Here is a 15,376-nt window from a genome sequence, read left to right as displayed (position 1 = left end):
TGCACCACCATCATCTCCTGAGGAACAACCAAATCCCTTCCACCCCCATGATTTACTTCATTACTCCTTCCACACGCTGACATTCTCCACACAGACCATCAGAAAACCAGCTTCATTACAAATACAGCAGATCAAAAGTGCATTTAAGTGAGGGGGCTCCCGCAGGAGGATGGCCCCCTTCACCACCTCTGGGGAAATTATTTGATTGGTATAACTCAGATTTTTAACAATTCAGAAAACGGTGCATGAAAATAATGAAGTATATACAAAACCAGTCAAAGGTTTGGACACACCTACTCATTCAAGGGTTTTTCTTTATTTGACTATTTTCTATATTGTAGAATAATAGTGAAGACATTAAAACTATGAAATAACACATGGAACCATGTAGTAACCCAAAAAAGTGTTAAACAAATAAAAATATATTTTATATTTGAGGTTCTTCAAAGTAGCCACCCTTTGTCTTAATGACAGCTTTACAGGCTCTTGACATTCTCTCAACCAGCTTCATGAGGTAGTCACCTGGAATGCATTTCCATTAACAGGTGTTCCTTGTTAAAGGTAATTTGTGGGATTTCTTTCCTTAATGTGTTTGAGACAAAAAGTTGTGTTGTGACAAAGTAGGGGTGGTATACAGACGATAGCCTTGGTAAAATACCAAGTCCAAACTATGGCAAGAACAGGTCAAACAAGCAAAGACAAATGACAGGACATCATTACTTTAAGACATGAAGGTCAGTCAATCCGGAACATTTCAAGAACTTTGAAAGTTTCATCAAGTACAGTCGCAAAAACCACCAAATGCTATGACGAAACTGGCTCTCATGAGGACTGCTACAGGAAAGGAAGACCCAGAGTTAGCTCTACTGCAGAGGATAAGTTCATTAGAGTTACCAGCCTTAGAAATTGCAGCCCAAATAAATGCTTCACAGAGTTCAAGTAACAGACACATCTCAACATCAGCTGTTCAGGGGAGACTACGTAAATCAGGCCTTCATGGTCGAATTGCTGCAAAGAAACCACTACTAAAGAACACCAATAAGAAAAAGAGACTTGCTTGGGCCAAGAAACATGAGCAATGGACATTAGACCAGTGGAAATATGTCCTTTGGTCTGATGAGTTCAAATATGAGATTTTTGTTTCCAACCGCTCTGTCTTGGTGTGGGGGTTCTTTGCTGGTGGCACTGTCAGTGATTTATTTAGAATGCAAGGCACACTTAACCAGCATGGCTACCACATCATTCTGCAGTGATACGCCATCCCATCTGGTTTGCACTTAGTGGGACTATCATTGGTTTTTCAACAGGACAATGACCCAACACACCTCCAGGCTGTGTAAGGGCTATTTGACCAAGAAGAAGAGTGATGGAGTGCTGCATCAGATGACCTGGCCTCCACAATCACCCTACTTCAACCCAATTGAGATGGTATGGGATAGATCACAGAGTGAAGGAAAAGCAGCCAACAAGTGCTCCGCACATGTGGCAACTCCTTCAAGACTGTTGGAAAAGCGTTCCAGGTTATGCTGGTTGAGAGAATGCCAAGCGTGTGCAAAGCTGTTATCAAGGCTACTTTGAATCATCTTTATTTAACACTTTTTTGGTTACTAAATTACTCCATATGTGTTATTTCATAGTTGTGATGTCTTCACTATTATTCTACAATGTAGAAAATAGTAAAAAATGAAGTAAAACCATTGAATGAGTAGGTGTGTCCAAACCTTTGACTGGTACTGTAAACATTGAGTGTACAAAACATTAGGAACACCATCCTAATATTGAGTTGCACCCCCTTTTGCCCTCAGAACAGTCTCAATTTGTCAGGGCATGGACTCTACAAGGTGTCAAAAGCATTCCATGTTGAATCCAATGCTTCCCACAGTAGTTTCAAGTTTGCTGGATGTCCTTTGGGTGGTTGACCATTCTTTATACATACGGTAAAATGTTGAAAATGAAAAACGTTGCAGTTCTTGACACTCTCAAACCGGTGCGCCTGGCACATACTACCATACCCCATTCAAAGGCACGTACATCTTTTGTCTTGCCCATTCACCCTCTGAATGGCACACAAACACAATCCATTTATCAATTGTCTCAAGGCTTTCAAAATCATTCTTTAACCTGCCTACTCCCTTTCATCTACACTGATCGAAGTGGATTTAACACGATACCAAAAAGGGATCATATCTTTCAGCTTAATTCATCTAGTCAGTCTATGTCATGGAAAGTGCAGGTGTGGGGCTTGGAAGGGGAGTTTATTGACATTCTCGAGATAGACTGCGCTCTTTTGGTTGAACTTCTTTCAGTATCACGTACCTGTGGGTTTGTGTTTGCGCTAAATGTTGTGTGTTGTGTCTTAAATTGTTTTTTGTTTTTTGTGAGCAATGCTTTGTCCTTTACAAATATCATTCACTTGAATAAGCAGACTTATCCTTGTGATAATGTTCAGAATTCTTAAAGATTAATTTACCACACGTGCTTTTGATATATGCTTTACAATGCTCTTAAATGAGTGTTGCCAAACTGTTTATCTCGCTAAACTGATTACATTTTTTTCTAATACTCCAGGTTTGACTACTTCTACTGTGTGCAGACTTGGGAGAAAACCAGGCAACTTTCTTTGATAAGAAACATAGAGAATCTCTATGACAACCAATCTCTGAGGCTGAGGTCTTAGAGGTAGTCAGCTCGCTGCAAAGCAGGAACGCATGGTTATGGGCCGATATCTTAGGTGCTGGTCCCCTTACTCATTTACATTACATTTAAGTAATTTAGCAGACGCTCTTATCCAGAGCGACTTACAAATTGGTGCATTCACCTTATGACATCCAGTGGAACAGTCACTTTACAATAGTGCATCTAAATCTTAAAGGGGGGGGTGAGAGGGATTACTTATCCTATCCTAGGTATTCCTTAAAGAGGTGGGGTTTCAGGTGTCTCCGGAAGGTGGTGATTGACTCCGCTGTCCTGGCGTCGTGAGGGAGTTTGTTCCACCATTGGGGGGGGCCAGAGCAGCGAACAGTTTTGACTGGGCTGAGCGGGAACTGTACTTCCTCAGTGGTAGGGAGGCGAGCAGGCCAGAGGTGGATGAACGCAGTGCCCTTGTTTGGGTGTAGGGCCTGATCAGAGCCTGGAGGTACTGAGGTGCCGTTCCCCTCACAGCTCCGTAGGCAAGCACCATGGTCTTGTAGCGGATGCGAGCTTCAACTGGAAGCCAGTGGAGAGAGCGGAGGAGCGGGTGACGTGAGAGAACTTGGGAAGGTTGAACACCAGACGGGCTGCGGCGTTCTGGATGAGTTGTAGGGGTTTAATGGCACAGGCAGGGAGCCCAGCCAACAGCGAGTTGCAGTAATCCAGATGGGAGATGACAAGTGCCTGGATTAGGACCTGCGCCGCTTCCTGTGTGAGGCAGGGTCATACTCTGCGGATGTTGTAGAGCATGAACCTACAGGAACGGGCCACCGCCTTGATGTTAGTTGAGAACGACAGGGTGTTGTCCAGGATCACGCCAAGGTTCTTAGCGCTCTGGGAGGAAGACACAATGGAGTTGTCAACCGTGATGGCGAGATCATGGAACGGGCAGTCCTTCCCCGGGAGGAAAAGCAGCTCCATCTTGCCGAGGTTCAGCTTGAGGTGGTGATCCGTCATCCACACTGATATGTCTGCCAGACATGCAGAGATGCGATTCGCCACCTGGTCATCAGAAGGGGAAAGGAGAAGATTAATTGTGTGTCGTCTGCATAGCAATGATAGGAGAGACCATGTGAGGTTATGACAGAGCCAAGTGACTTGGTGTATAGCGAGAATAGGAGAGGGCCTAGAACAGAGCCCTGGGGGACACCAGTGGTGAGAGCGCGTGGTGAGGAGACAGATTCTCGCCACGCCACCTGGTAAGAGCGACCTGTCAGGTAGGACGCAATCCAAGCGTGGGCCGCGCCGGAGATGCCCAACTCGGAGAGGGTGGAGAGGAGGATCTGATGGTTCACAGTATCGAAGGCAGCCGATAGGTCTAGAAGGATGAGAGCAGAGGAGAGAGAGTTAGCTTTAGCAGTGCGGAGCGCCTCCGTGATACAGAGGAGAGCAGTCTCAGTTGAATGACTAGTCTTGAAACCTGACTGATTTGGATCAAGAAGGTCATTCAGAGAGAGATAGCGGGAGAGCTGGCCAAGGACGGCACGTTCAAGAGTTTTGGAGAGAAAAGAAAGAAGGGATACTGGTCTGTAGTTGTTGACATCGGAGGGATCGAGTGTAGGTTTTTTCAGAAGGGGTGCAACTCTCGCTCTCTTGAAGACGGAAGGGACGTAGCCAGCGGTCAGGGATGAGTTGATGAGCGAGGTGAGGTAAGGGAGAAGGTCTCCGGAAATGGTCTGGAGAAGAGAGGAGGGGATAGGGTCAAGCGGGCAGGTTGTTGGGCGGCCGGCCGTCAAAAGACGCGAGATTTCATCTGGAGAGAGAGGGGAGAAAGAGGTCAGAGCACAGGGTAGGGCAGTGTGAGCAGAACCAGCGGTGTCGTTTGACTTAGCAAACGAGGATCGGATGTCGTCGACCTTCTTTTCAAAATGGTTGACGAAGTCATCTGCAGAGAGGGAGGGGGGAGGGGGAGGAGGATTCAGGAGGGAGGAGAAGGTGGCAAAGAGCTTCCTAGGGTTAGAGGCAGATGCTTGGAATTTAGCGTGGTAGAAAGTGGCTTTAGCAGCAGAGACAGAGGAGGAAAATGTAGAGAGGAGGGAGTGAAAGGATGCCAGGTCCGCAGGGAGGCGAGTTTTCCTCCATTTCCGCTCGGCTGCCCGGAGCCCTGTTCTGTGAGCTCGCAATGAGTCGTCGAGCCACGGAGCGGGAGGGGAGGACCGAGCCGGCCTGGAGGATAGGGGACATAGAGAGTCAAAGGATGCAGAGAGGGAGGAGAGGAGGGTTGAGGAGGCAGAATCAGGAGATAGGTTGGAGAAGGTTTGAGCAGAGGGAAGAGATGATAGGATGGAGGAGGAGAGAGTAGTGGGGGAGAGAGAGCGAAGGTTGGGACGGCGCGATACCATCCGAGTAGGGGCAGTGTGGGAGGTGTTGGATGAGAGCGAGAGGGAAAAGGATACAACGTAGTGGTCGGAGACTTGGAGGGGAGTTGCAATGAGGTTAGTGGAAGAACAGCATCTAGTAAAGATGAGGTCGAGCGTATTGCCTGCCTTGTGAGTAGGGGGGGAAGGTGAGAGGGTGAGGTCAAAAGAGGAGAGGAGTGGAAAGAAGGAGGCAGAGAGGAATGAGTCAAAGGTAGACGTGGGGAGGTTAAAGTCGCCCAGAACTGTGAGAGGTGAGCCGTCCTCAGGAAAGGAGCTTATCAAGGCATCAAGCTCATTGATGAACTCTCCGAGGGAACCTGGAGGGCGATAAATGATAAGGATGTTAAGCTTGAAAGGGCTGGTAACTGTGACAGCATGGAATTCAAAGGAGGTGATAGACAGATGGGTAAGGGGAGAAAGAGAGAATGACCACTTGGGAGAGATGAGGATCCCGGTGCCACCACCCCGCTGACCAGAAGCTCTCGGGGTGTGCGAGAACACGTGGGCGGACGAAGAGAGAGCAGTAGGAGTAGCAGTGTTGTCTGTGGTGATCCATGTTTCCGTCAGTGCCAAGAAGTCGAGGGACTGGAGGGAGGCATAGGCTGAGATGAACTCTGCCTTGTTGGCCGCAGATCGGCAGTTCCAGAGGCTACCGGAGACCTGGAACTCCACGTGGGTCGTGCGCGCTGGGACCACCAGATTAGGGTGGCCGCGGCCACGCGGTGTGGAGCGTTTGTATGGTCTGTGTAGAGAGGAGAGAACAGGGATAGACAGACACATAGTTGACAGGCTACAGAAGAGGCTACGCTAATGCAAAAGAGATTGGAATGACAAGTGGACTACACGTCTCGAATGTTCAGAAAGTTAAGCTTACGTAGCAAGAATCTTATTGACTAAAATGATTAAAATGATACAGTACTGCTGAAGTAGGCTAGCTGGCAGTGGCTGCGTTGTTGACACTACACTAATCAAGTCGTTCCGTTGAGTGTAATAGTTTCAACAGTGCTGCTATTCGGGGGCTAGCTGGCTAGCTAGCAGTGTTGATTACGTTATGTTGCGTTAAAAGAACGACAATAGCTGGCTAGCTAACCTAGAAAATCGCTCTAGACTACACAATTATCTTTGATACAAAGACAGCTATGTAGCTAGCTATGTAGCTAGCTACGATCAAACAAATCAAACCGTTGTACTGTAATGAAATGAAATGAAAAATGTGATACTACCTGTGAATGCGACCGGGTTGTTGAGTTCTATTCAGAAGACGTTGGCTAGCTGTTGGCTAGCTAGCAGTGTCTCCTACGTTAAGGACGACAAATAACTGGCTAGCTAACCTCGGTAAATTAAGATAATCACTCTAAGACTACACACTCTAAACTACACAATTATCTTGGATACGAAGACAGCAAAGACAGCTATGTAGCTAGCTAACACTACACTAATCAAGTCGTTCAGTTGAGTGTAATAGTTTCTACAGTGCAGCTAATCGGTGGACGTTTGCTAGCTGGCTAGCTGCTGGGCAGACTACGTTAGGACGACGAAATACGATAATTACGCAATTATCTTTGATACAAAGACGGCTATGTAGCTAGCTAAGAAGAAATTGCTAAGATTAGACAAATCAAACCGTTGTGCTATAATGAAATGTAATGAAAAAGTTATACTACCTGCGGAGCGAAGTGCCGATGCGACCGCTCGCTCCAACTCCAAGAAGTCTCTCGTATGTACAAGTTTTGAGAATGACACAAATATTAATTTTCACAGTCTGCTGCTTCAGTTTGTATGATGGCAATTTGCATATACTCCAGAATGTTATGAAGAGTGATCAGATGAATTGCAACTAATTGCAAATTAACCGAATCCCAAAATACATTTCCACTGCATTTCAGCCCTGCCACAAAAGGACCAGCTGACATCATGTCAGTGATTCTCTCGTTAACACAGGTGTGAGTGTTGACGAGGATAAGGCAGGAGATCACTCTGTCATGCTGATTGAGTTCGAATAACAGACTGGAAGCTTCAAAAGAGGGTGGTGCTTGGAATCATTGTTCTTCCTCTGTCTACCATGGTTACTTGCAAGGAAACATGTGCTGTCATCATTGCTTTGCACAAAAAGGGCTTCACAGGCAAGGATATTGCTGCCAGTAAGATTGCACCTAAATCAAACATTTAACGGATTATCAAGAACTTCAAGGAGAGCGGTTAAATTGTTACGAAGAAGGCTTCAGGGCGCCCAAGAAAGTCCAGCAAGCGCCAGGACCGTCTCCTAAAGTTGATTCAGTTGCGGGATCGGGGCACCACCAGTACAGAGCTTGCTCAGGAATGGCAGCAGGCAGGTGTGAGTGCATCTGCGCGCACAGTGAGGCGAAGACATTTGGAGGATGGCCTGGTGTCAAGAAGGGCAGCAAATAAGCCAATTCTCTCCAAGAAAAACATCAGGGACAGACTGATATTCTGCAAAAAGTACAGGGATTGGACTAGCTGAGGACTGGGGTAAAGTCATTTTCTCTAATGAATCCCCTTTCCGATTGTGTGGGGCATCCGGAAAAAAGCTTGTCCGGAGAAGGTGCTACCATCAGTCCTTGTGTCATGCCAACAGTAAAGCATTCTGAGACCATTCATGTGTGGGGTTGCTTCTCAGCCAAGGGAGTTCACTCATAATTCAGCCTAAGAACACAGCCATGAAGAAAGAATGGTACCAACACATCCTCCGAGAGCAACTTCTCCCAACCATCCAGAAACAGTTTGGTGACGAACAATGCCTTTTCCAGCATGATGGAGCACCTTGCCATAAGGCAAAAGTGATAACTAAGTGGCTCGGGGAACAAAACATCAATATTTTGGGTCCATGGCCAGGAAACTCCCCAGACCTTAATCCCATTGAGAACTTGTGGTCAATCCTCAAGAGGTGGGTGGACAAACAAAAACCCACATATTCTGACAAATCCAATCAAATCAAATCAAATGAGCTTTTAATGGCATCAGACTGAGGCTCTGTATCTGTCCTCATGCTCCTAGACCTTAGTGCTGCTTTTGATACCATCGATCACCACATTCTTTTGGAGAGATTGGAAACCCAAATTGGTCTACACGGACAAGTTCTGGCCTGGTTTAGATCTTATCTGTCGGAAAGATATCAGTTTGTCTCTGTGAATGGTTTGTCCTCTGACAAATCAACTGTAAATGTAGGTGTTCCTCAAGGTTCCGTTTTAGGACCACTATTGTTTTCACTATATATTTTACCTCTTGGGGGATGTCATTCGAAAACATAATGTTAACTTTCACTGCTATGTGGATGACACACAGCTGTACATTTCAATGAAACACGGTGAAACCCCAAAATTGCCCTCGCTAGAAGCATGTGTTTCAGACATAAGGAAGTGGATGGCTGCAAACTTTCTACTTTTAAACTCGGACAAAACAGAGATGCTTGTTCTAGGTCCCAAGAAACAAAGAGATCTTCTGTTGAATCTGACAATTAATCTTAATGGTTGTACAGTCATCTCAAATAAAACTGTGAAGGACCTTGGCGTTACTCTGGACCCTGATCTCTCTTTTGAAGAACATATCAAGACCATTTCAAGGACAGCTTTTTTCCATCTACGTAACATTGCAAAAATCTAGGTTAGACTATTGCAATGCTCTACTTTCCGGCTACCCGGATAAAGCACTAAATAGACTTCAGTTAGTGCTAAATACGGCTGCTAGAATTCTGACTAGAACCAAAACATTTGATCATATTACTCCAGTGCTAGCCTCCCTACACTGGCTTCCTGTCAAGGCAAGGGCTGATTTCAAGGTTTTACTGCTAACCTACAAAGCATTACATGGGCTTGCTCCAACCTATCTCTCTGATTTGGTCCTGCCGTACATACCTACACGTACTCTACGGTCACAAGACGCAGGCCTCCTAATTGTCCCTAGAATTTCTAAGCAAACAGCTGGAGGCAGGGCTTTCTCCTATAGAGCTCCATTTTTATGGAATGGTCTGCCTATGGTCTGCCTACCCATGTAAGAGACGCAAACTCGGTCTCAACCTTTAAGTCTTTACTGAAGAATCATCTCTTCAGTGGGTCATATGATTGAGTGTAGTCTGGCCCAGGAGTGGGAAGGTGAACGGAAAGCCTCTGGAGCAACGAACAGCCCTTGCTGTCTCTGCCTGGCCGGTTCCTCTCTTTCCACTGGGATTCTCTGCCTCTAACGCTATTACAGGGGCTGAGTCACTGACTTGCTGGGGCTCTTTCATACCGTCCCTAGGAGGGGTGCGTAACTTGAGTGGGTTGAGTCACTGATGTGATCTTCCTGTCTGGGTTGGCACCCCCCCTTGGGTTGTGCCGTGGCGGAGATCTTTGTGGGCTATACTCGGCCTTGTCTCAGGATGGTAAGTTGGTGGTTGAAGATATCCCTCTAGTGGTGTGGGGGCTGTGCTTTGGCAAAGTGGGTGGGGTTATATCCGTCCTGTTTGGCCCTGTCCGGGGGTGTCCTCGGATGAGGCCACAGTGTCTCCTGACCCCTCCTGTCTCAGCCGCCAGTATTTATGCTGCAGTAGTCTCTCTCTCAGAGGACCTGAGCCCTAGGACCATGCCTCAGGACTACCTGACATGATGACTCCTTGCTGTCCCCAGGCCACCTGGCCGTGCTGCTGCTCCAGGTTCAACTGTTCTGCCTTATTATTATTGGACCATGCTGGTCATTTATGAACATTTGAACATCTTGACCATGTTCTGTTATAATCTCCACCTGGCACAGCCAGAAGAGGACTGGCAACCCCACATAGCCTGGTTCCTCTCTAGGTTTCTTCCTAGGTTTTGGCCTTTCTAGGAAGTTTTTCCTAGCCACCGTGCTTCTACACCTGCATTGCTTGCTGTTTGGGGTTTTAGGCTGGGTTTCTGTACAGCACTTTGAGATATCAGCTGATGTACAAAGGGCTATATAAATACATTTGATTTGATTTGATTTGATTAATTGTCAATAAAAGCCTTTGACATTTATGAAATGCTTGTAATTATACTTCAGTATTCCATAGTAACATCTGACAAAATTATCTAAAGACACTGAAACAGCAAACTTTGTGGAAATTAATATTTGTGTCATTCTCAAAACTTTTGGCCACGACTGTACACTGAACAAAAATATAAAACGCAGCATACAACAATTTCTGAGATTTTACTAAATTCCAGTTCAAATAAGGAAATCAGTCAATTGAAATAAATTCATGAGGCCCTAATCTATGGATTTCACATGACTGGAAATAGAGATATGCATCTGTTGGTCACAGAGACCTTGACAAAAAAGGTAAGGACGTGGATAAAAAAAACGGTCATTATCTGGTGTGACCACAATTTGCCAAATGCAGCGTTACACATCTCCTTTGCATAAAGTTGATCAAGGCTGTTGATTATGGCCTGTGGAATGTTGTCCCACTCCACTGGAACACGCTGTCTGTCGTACACGTCGATCCAGAGCACCCCAAACATGTTCAATGGGTGACATGTCTGGTGAGTATGCAAGCCTTCGAAGAACTGGGACATTTTCAGCTTCCAGGAATTATGTACAGATCCTTGCAACATGGGGTCATGCACTACCATTTGCAACATGGGGTCCTGCATTATCATGCTGAAACATGAGGTGATGGTGACAGATGAATGGCACAACAATGGGCCTGAGAATCTCATCACGGTATCTCTGTGCTTTCAAATTGCCATAGATAAAATGCAAATGTGTTCATTGTCCGTAGCTTATGCCTGCCCATTGTCGGGCCCATTACGACACCAAACTGCAGTAAGGTCAAGACACTGGTGAGGATGATGAGCAGGCAGATGAGCTTCCCAGTTTCTGAACGTTTGTGCAGATATTCTTAGTTTGTGCAAACCCATAGTTTCATCAGCTGTCAGGGTGGCTCGTCTCTGACCAACCCACAGTTGAAGAAGCCGGTTGTGGAGGTCCTGGGCTGGCGTGGATACACGTGGTCTGTGATTGTGAGGCCGATTGGATGTCCTGCCAAATTCTCTAAAATTATGTTGGAGGCGGCTTATGCTAGAGAAATTAACATTACATTATCTGGCATCAGCTCTGGTGGACATTCCTGCAATCAGCATGCCAATTGCACGCTCTCTCAAAACTTGAGACGTCTGTGTCATTGTGTTGTGTGACAAAACTTCACATTCTAAATTGAATAATAATAATAATAATATTTTGAATATTTCTTTTGAATATTTTTTTTCACCCCTGGACAGTTATTCCCATAAATCTGAAATGCTATCACTTAGTAAAATCAACACAATGTTTACAGAATGCTGTTTCATGGTTTCTTTGGGACTTTGGTTGCCCAATTATAAATGTGCACCACAAGAGGTGCTGCTGTGTAGCTGGAATGAAATATTTGTAAACCCTGGGGCAATATACATAGATGCATTTACAGATCTAAGGGCACTAGAAAATAAAACATCAACTACAGTTTGGCTTAACATGTCAACTTTTTTATATATACTATAATGTGCTAGCTTAAAAATCCAAGTTGGCCATATGGAATGCTCCACCAACCCAATAACTTTTGTTCAAATTGAGCTGAAATTTAAATAATTGTTGTGTTAACTTCAGAATTGCAACTCAAATAGCTGAGTTGATCACACAAAAAGTTAAGTTTGCTAGGGCTGCAAATTAATATACTATGTTGAAAATACATTTTTCCCAGTGTGTCTTTCTGCAAATTGTATTTCACTTATGTTATTCCATTTAATTGTCAGGGACTAGTTTACAATTAAAACAGAGACTGAAATATGATGCTTTAAAGCAGGGGTGTCAAGGAGAGCCTAATGTCTGCAGGTTTTTGTTTTTTCATTTCAATTAAGCCCTAGACAACCAGGTGTGGGGAGTTCCTTACTAATTGGTGACCTTAATTCATCAATCAAGTACAAGAGAGGCCGAAAACCTGCAGACACTCTACCCTTTGTGATCTGAGTTTGACACCTGTGCTGTAAGGAGTAGGAAGCATTACTTTTTGCTCACCAATGTAACAACACAGTGTGGTCAAATACTTAGTAACTTAGTTGTAGTTATGATAAGTACATAGTTATGTTTAGGGGTTATTACATATTTATTACCTTATTTCCAGATAGCTTCTAAACTACCCACAATGCACAATTTCTCAATGTCATATGGGGGATCTACTCTGTACTACCGAGTTTGTATGCTAGCTGGGTAGCTAGCACAAGCTGGCTAATTTTAGCCACTAACCATGCTAGTATGTAATTACATTCCAGATCAAGTGTTGGTGGTGGTGAGCTACAATCCACCAATCACAGGAAGTATGAAGGAGGAGCTTGCTCTTCACAGAATTTGTAGCTGTGTTATCTTGTTGGAACCGCTTAGCACGACAGGCTCTGCTGCCTTCTTACTGTGGGCTCAAAACTAAAGAGAAAATCATACCTACTTGCTCTGATTATGTAGGACCTCGTCTGTTCTCAGTTTAGTTTTTTTTTACAACTTTTCGGTATGTTCTCTGTGAAGTAGGCTACGGGAGTTTTGTAACTTTTTCCACCTTGACTTACAGTAGTGCAAGTGCGCTAGCTGACGGACATCTTGAATCTATCTATTTTGGATTATCCTGACTCTCCATCGGCTGGTGAAGTGCCTGTTTCCCCCTGGCTTTGGTAGCGAACTAAGCTTTAAGTTTTACCATGGGATGTGCCCTAGACATCCATCTGTAAGTCTCTGCTCTCTCTTTGCTTTGATCTGTGGTTATGTTTTAGTTGTGTTCTAGCTGGTCTACAGTGGTTGGGCTCTAGCTTGCTGAGAAGGCTAATAGCTAGTTAGCTAAATAGAAAATGTTAGCTGACTGGCTAACATAACTGCATATAGCTAACATTATTTGATAACTGGTTATGCATTCCCAAAACTTTGTTTACTTTAATGTATCTGTAAGCTAGGTGTTGATAGCAACTTGCTGACTCGTGTAGAGCTAATGTAACATTAGGAGGCTGGTAGGGCTAACATTAGCAGGCTAATAGGGCTATCGTTAGCAGGTTAATAGGGTTAGCAACTTTGCAAGTTGATATGAAACATTACATTCATAAAGTGTTTGCTTGTAAGTTGCCTGAAATTTTTATTGAAACCAGTAGATATGAGTGCAAACAACTAAGTTATACATTTGAAGTTATTTCTGTTCAAGTTTACATTATTGGGAATAGGCTGGCTTGCCGGGACCTCCATAGTACATGAACCTCCGGGAAAAACATTGTCCAATTACTTTCTTCTGAATTCTGATCGGTTTTATGTAATAACTCAGAAAAAAATACAAGCGAGGTGTAACTTTACTTTGAGGCTTTCGATGTGTATACTAATGCAAATCCATACATGACATTTACATTACATTTACATTTAAGTCCTTTAGCAGACGCTCTTATCCAGAGCGACTTACAAATTGGTGCATTCACCTTATGACATCCAGTGGAACAGTCACTTTACAATAGTGCATCTAAATCTTAAAGGGGGGGGGTGAGAGGGATTACTTATCCTATCCTAGGTATTCCTTAAAGAGGTGGGGTTTCAGGTGTCTCCGGAAGGTGGTGATTGACTCCGCTGTCCTGGCGTCGTGAGGGAGTTTGTTCCACCATTGGGGGGCCAGAGCAGCGAACAGTTTTGACTGGGCTGAGCGGGAGCTGTACTTCCTCAGTGGTAGGGAGGCGAGCAGGCCAGAGGTGGATGAACGCAGTGCCCTTGTTTGGGTGTAGGGCCTGATCAGAGCCTGGAGGTACTGAGGTGCCGTTCCCCTCACAGCTCCGTAGGCAAGCACCATGGTCTTGTAGCGGATGCGAGCTTCAACTGGAAGCCAGTGGAGAGAACGGAGGAGCGGGGTGACGTGAGAGAACTTGGGAAGGTTGAACACCAGACGGGCTGCGGCGTTCTGGATGAGTTGAAGGGGTTTAATGGCACAGGCAGGGAGCCCAGCCAACAGCGAGTTGCAGTAATCCAGACGGGAGATGACAAGTGCCTGGATTAGGACCTGCGCCGCTTCCTGTGTGAGGCAGGGTCGTACTCTGCGGATGTTGTAGAGCATGAACCTACAAGAACGGGCCACCGCCTTGATGTTGGTTGAGAACGACAGGGTGTTGTCCAGGATCACGCCAAGGTTCTTAGCGCTTTGGGAGGAGGACACAATGGAGTTGTCAACCGTGATGGCGAGATCATGGAATGGGCAGTCCTTCCCCGGGAGGAAGAGCAGCTCCGTCTTGCCGAGGTTCAGCTTGAGGGTTAACTGCCATGGGTACGTGAATCTGAGGTACTGGGACGGGAACTGTTGCCGGGGTAAGTGACATTTATGCTACCTACCCTTTAAACCAGATATAGCAAAAAAGTATGTGGAGTTGTTCTCACCATTAGGGATATTGTTGAACATGTTCATGTGGTTTGTGGTTAGTCAAGACAGATTTAACCAGACTATTAATTGGATCATAAATGAAACTAGAAAATAGTCGAAAGGGACTTTACTTGTCTTAGGGAGAAGTGAGTTTTTTTTTACAATCTTTATTATTTTCTGTCAGGATTTGGCCAGGGTTGTTCCGGGTTTTGGGCACTAGATATCCCCATTGTGCCTTTTGACCTTTTGTTTTCCCTTGATCCCCATTATTATTTGCACCTGTGCCTCGTTTCCCCTGATTGTATTTAAACCCTTTGTTTTCCTCTGTTCTTTGCTCTGTGTTTGTATGTTAGCACCCAGCCCTAGTACTCTGAGAACTCTTGTTAATCCCGGTGGACTCTCTTGTGGAATTCTGTTTTTTGTGCTTGTTTGTTTGTTTTTTGAGTATCTTTCGAGGCTTTTTGTGCTTTACCTTCCACCTTGTGGATTTACCTTTTTTGTCTTGGAGGATTACATTTGTTCTTGTAGGATTCCTTTTGAGGTTGTGGAGTCACATGTTTTCCTGAAGAACTTCACTTTTTACTTCATTAAATACACCGTCTCAAGTACTGCTGTGTCTGCCTCATCTTCTGGGTTCTGCCGACTATTTGTGGCTCAGTTGGTTAAGTGACTGTTTCTCACTCCGGAGACCCGGGTTCGTAACCGGGTCCTGACAGAAACACAGAGCCAAAAATGAACCCAGAGGCAGCCAGTTCCCAGGACCTTGTTGCCATGCTGTCCCACCACCAGGAGACTGTCCAACGCCACGAAGCCGCCCTGGTTCAGCAAGAGGCCTTAATGGCTAGACATTCTTATCTTCTGTTGGAGATGCTGACTTCCATAAAGCAGATATCTGATCGACTTACCCCGGCAACAGTTCCCGTCCCAGTACCTCAGATTCACGTACCCATGGCAGTTAACCCTCTGGCTG

The sequence above is a fragment of the Oncorhynchus gorbuscha genome, linkage group LG01 (assembly GCF_021184085.1).
Source record: "Oncorhynchus gorbuscha isolate QuinsamMale2020 ecotype Even-year linkage group LG01, OgorEven_v1.0, whole genome shotgun sequence".
Lineage (NCBI taxonomy): Eukaryota > Metazoa > Chordata > Actinopteri > Salmoniformes > Salmonidae > Oncorhynchus > Oncorhynchus gorbuscha.
This window is presented reverse-complemented; position numbering follows the sequence as displayed.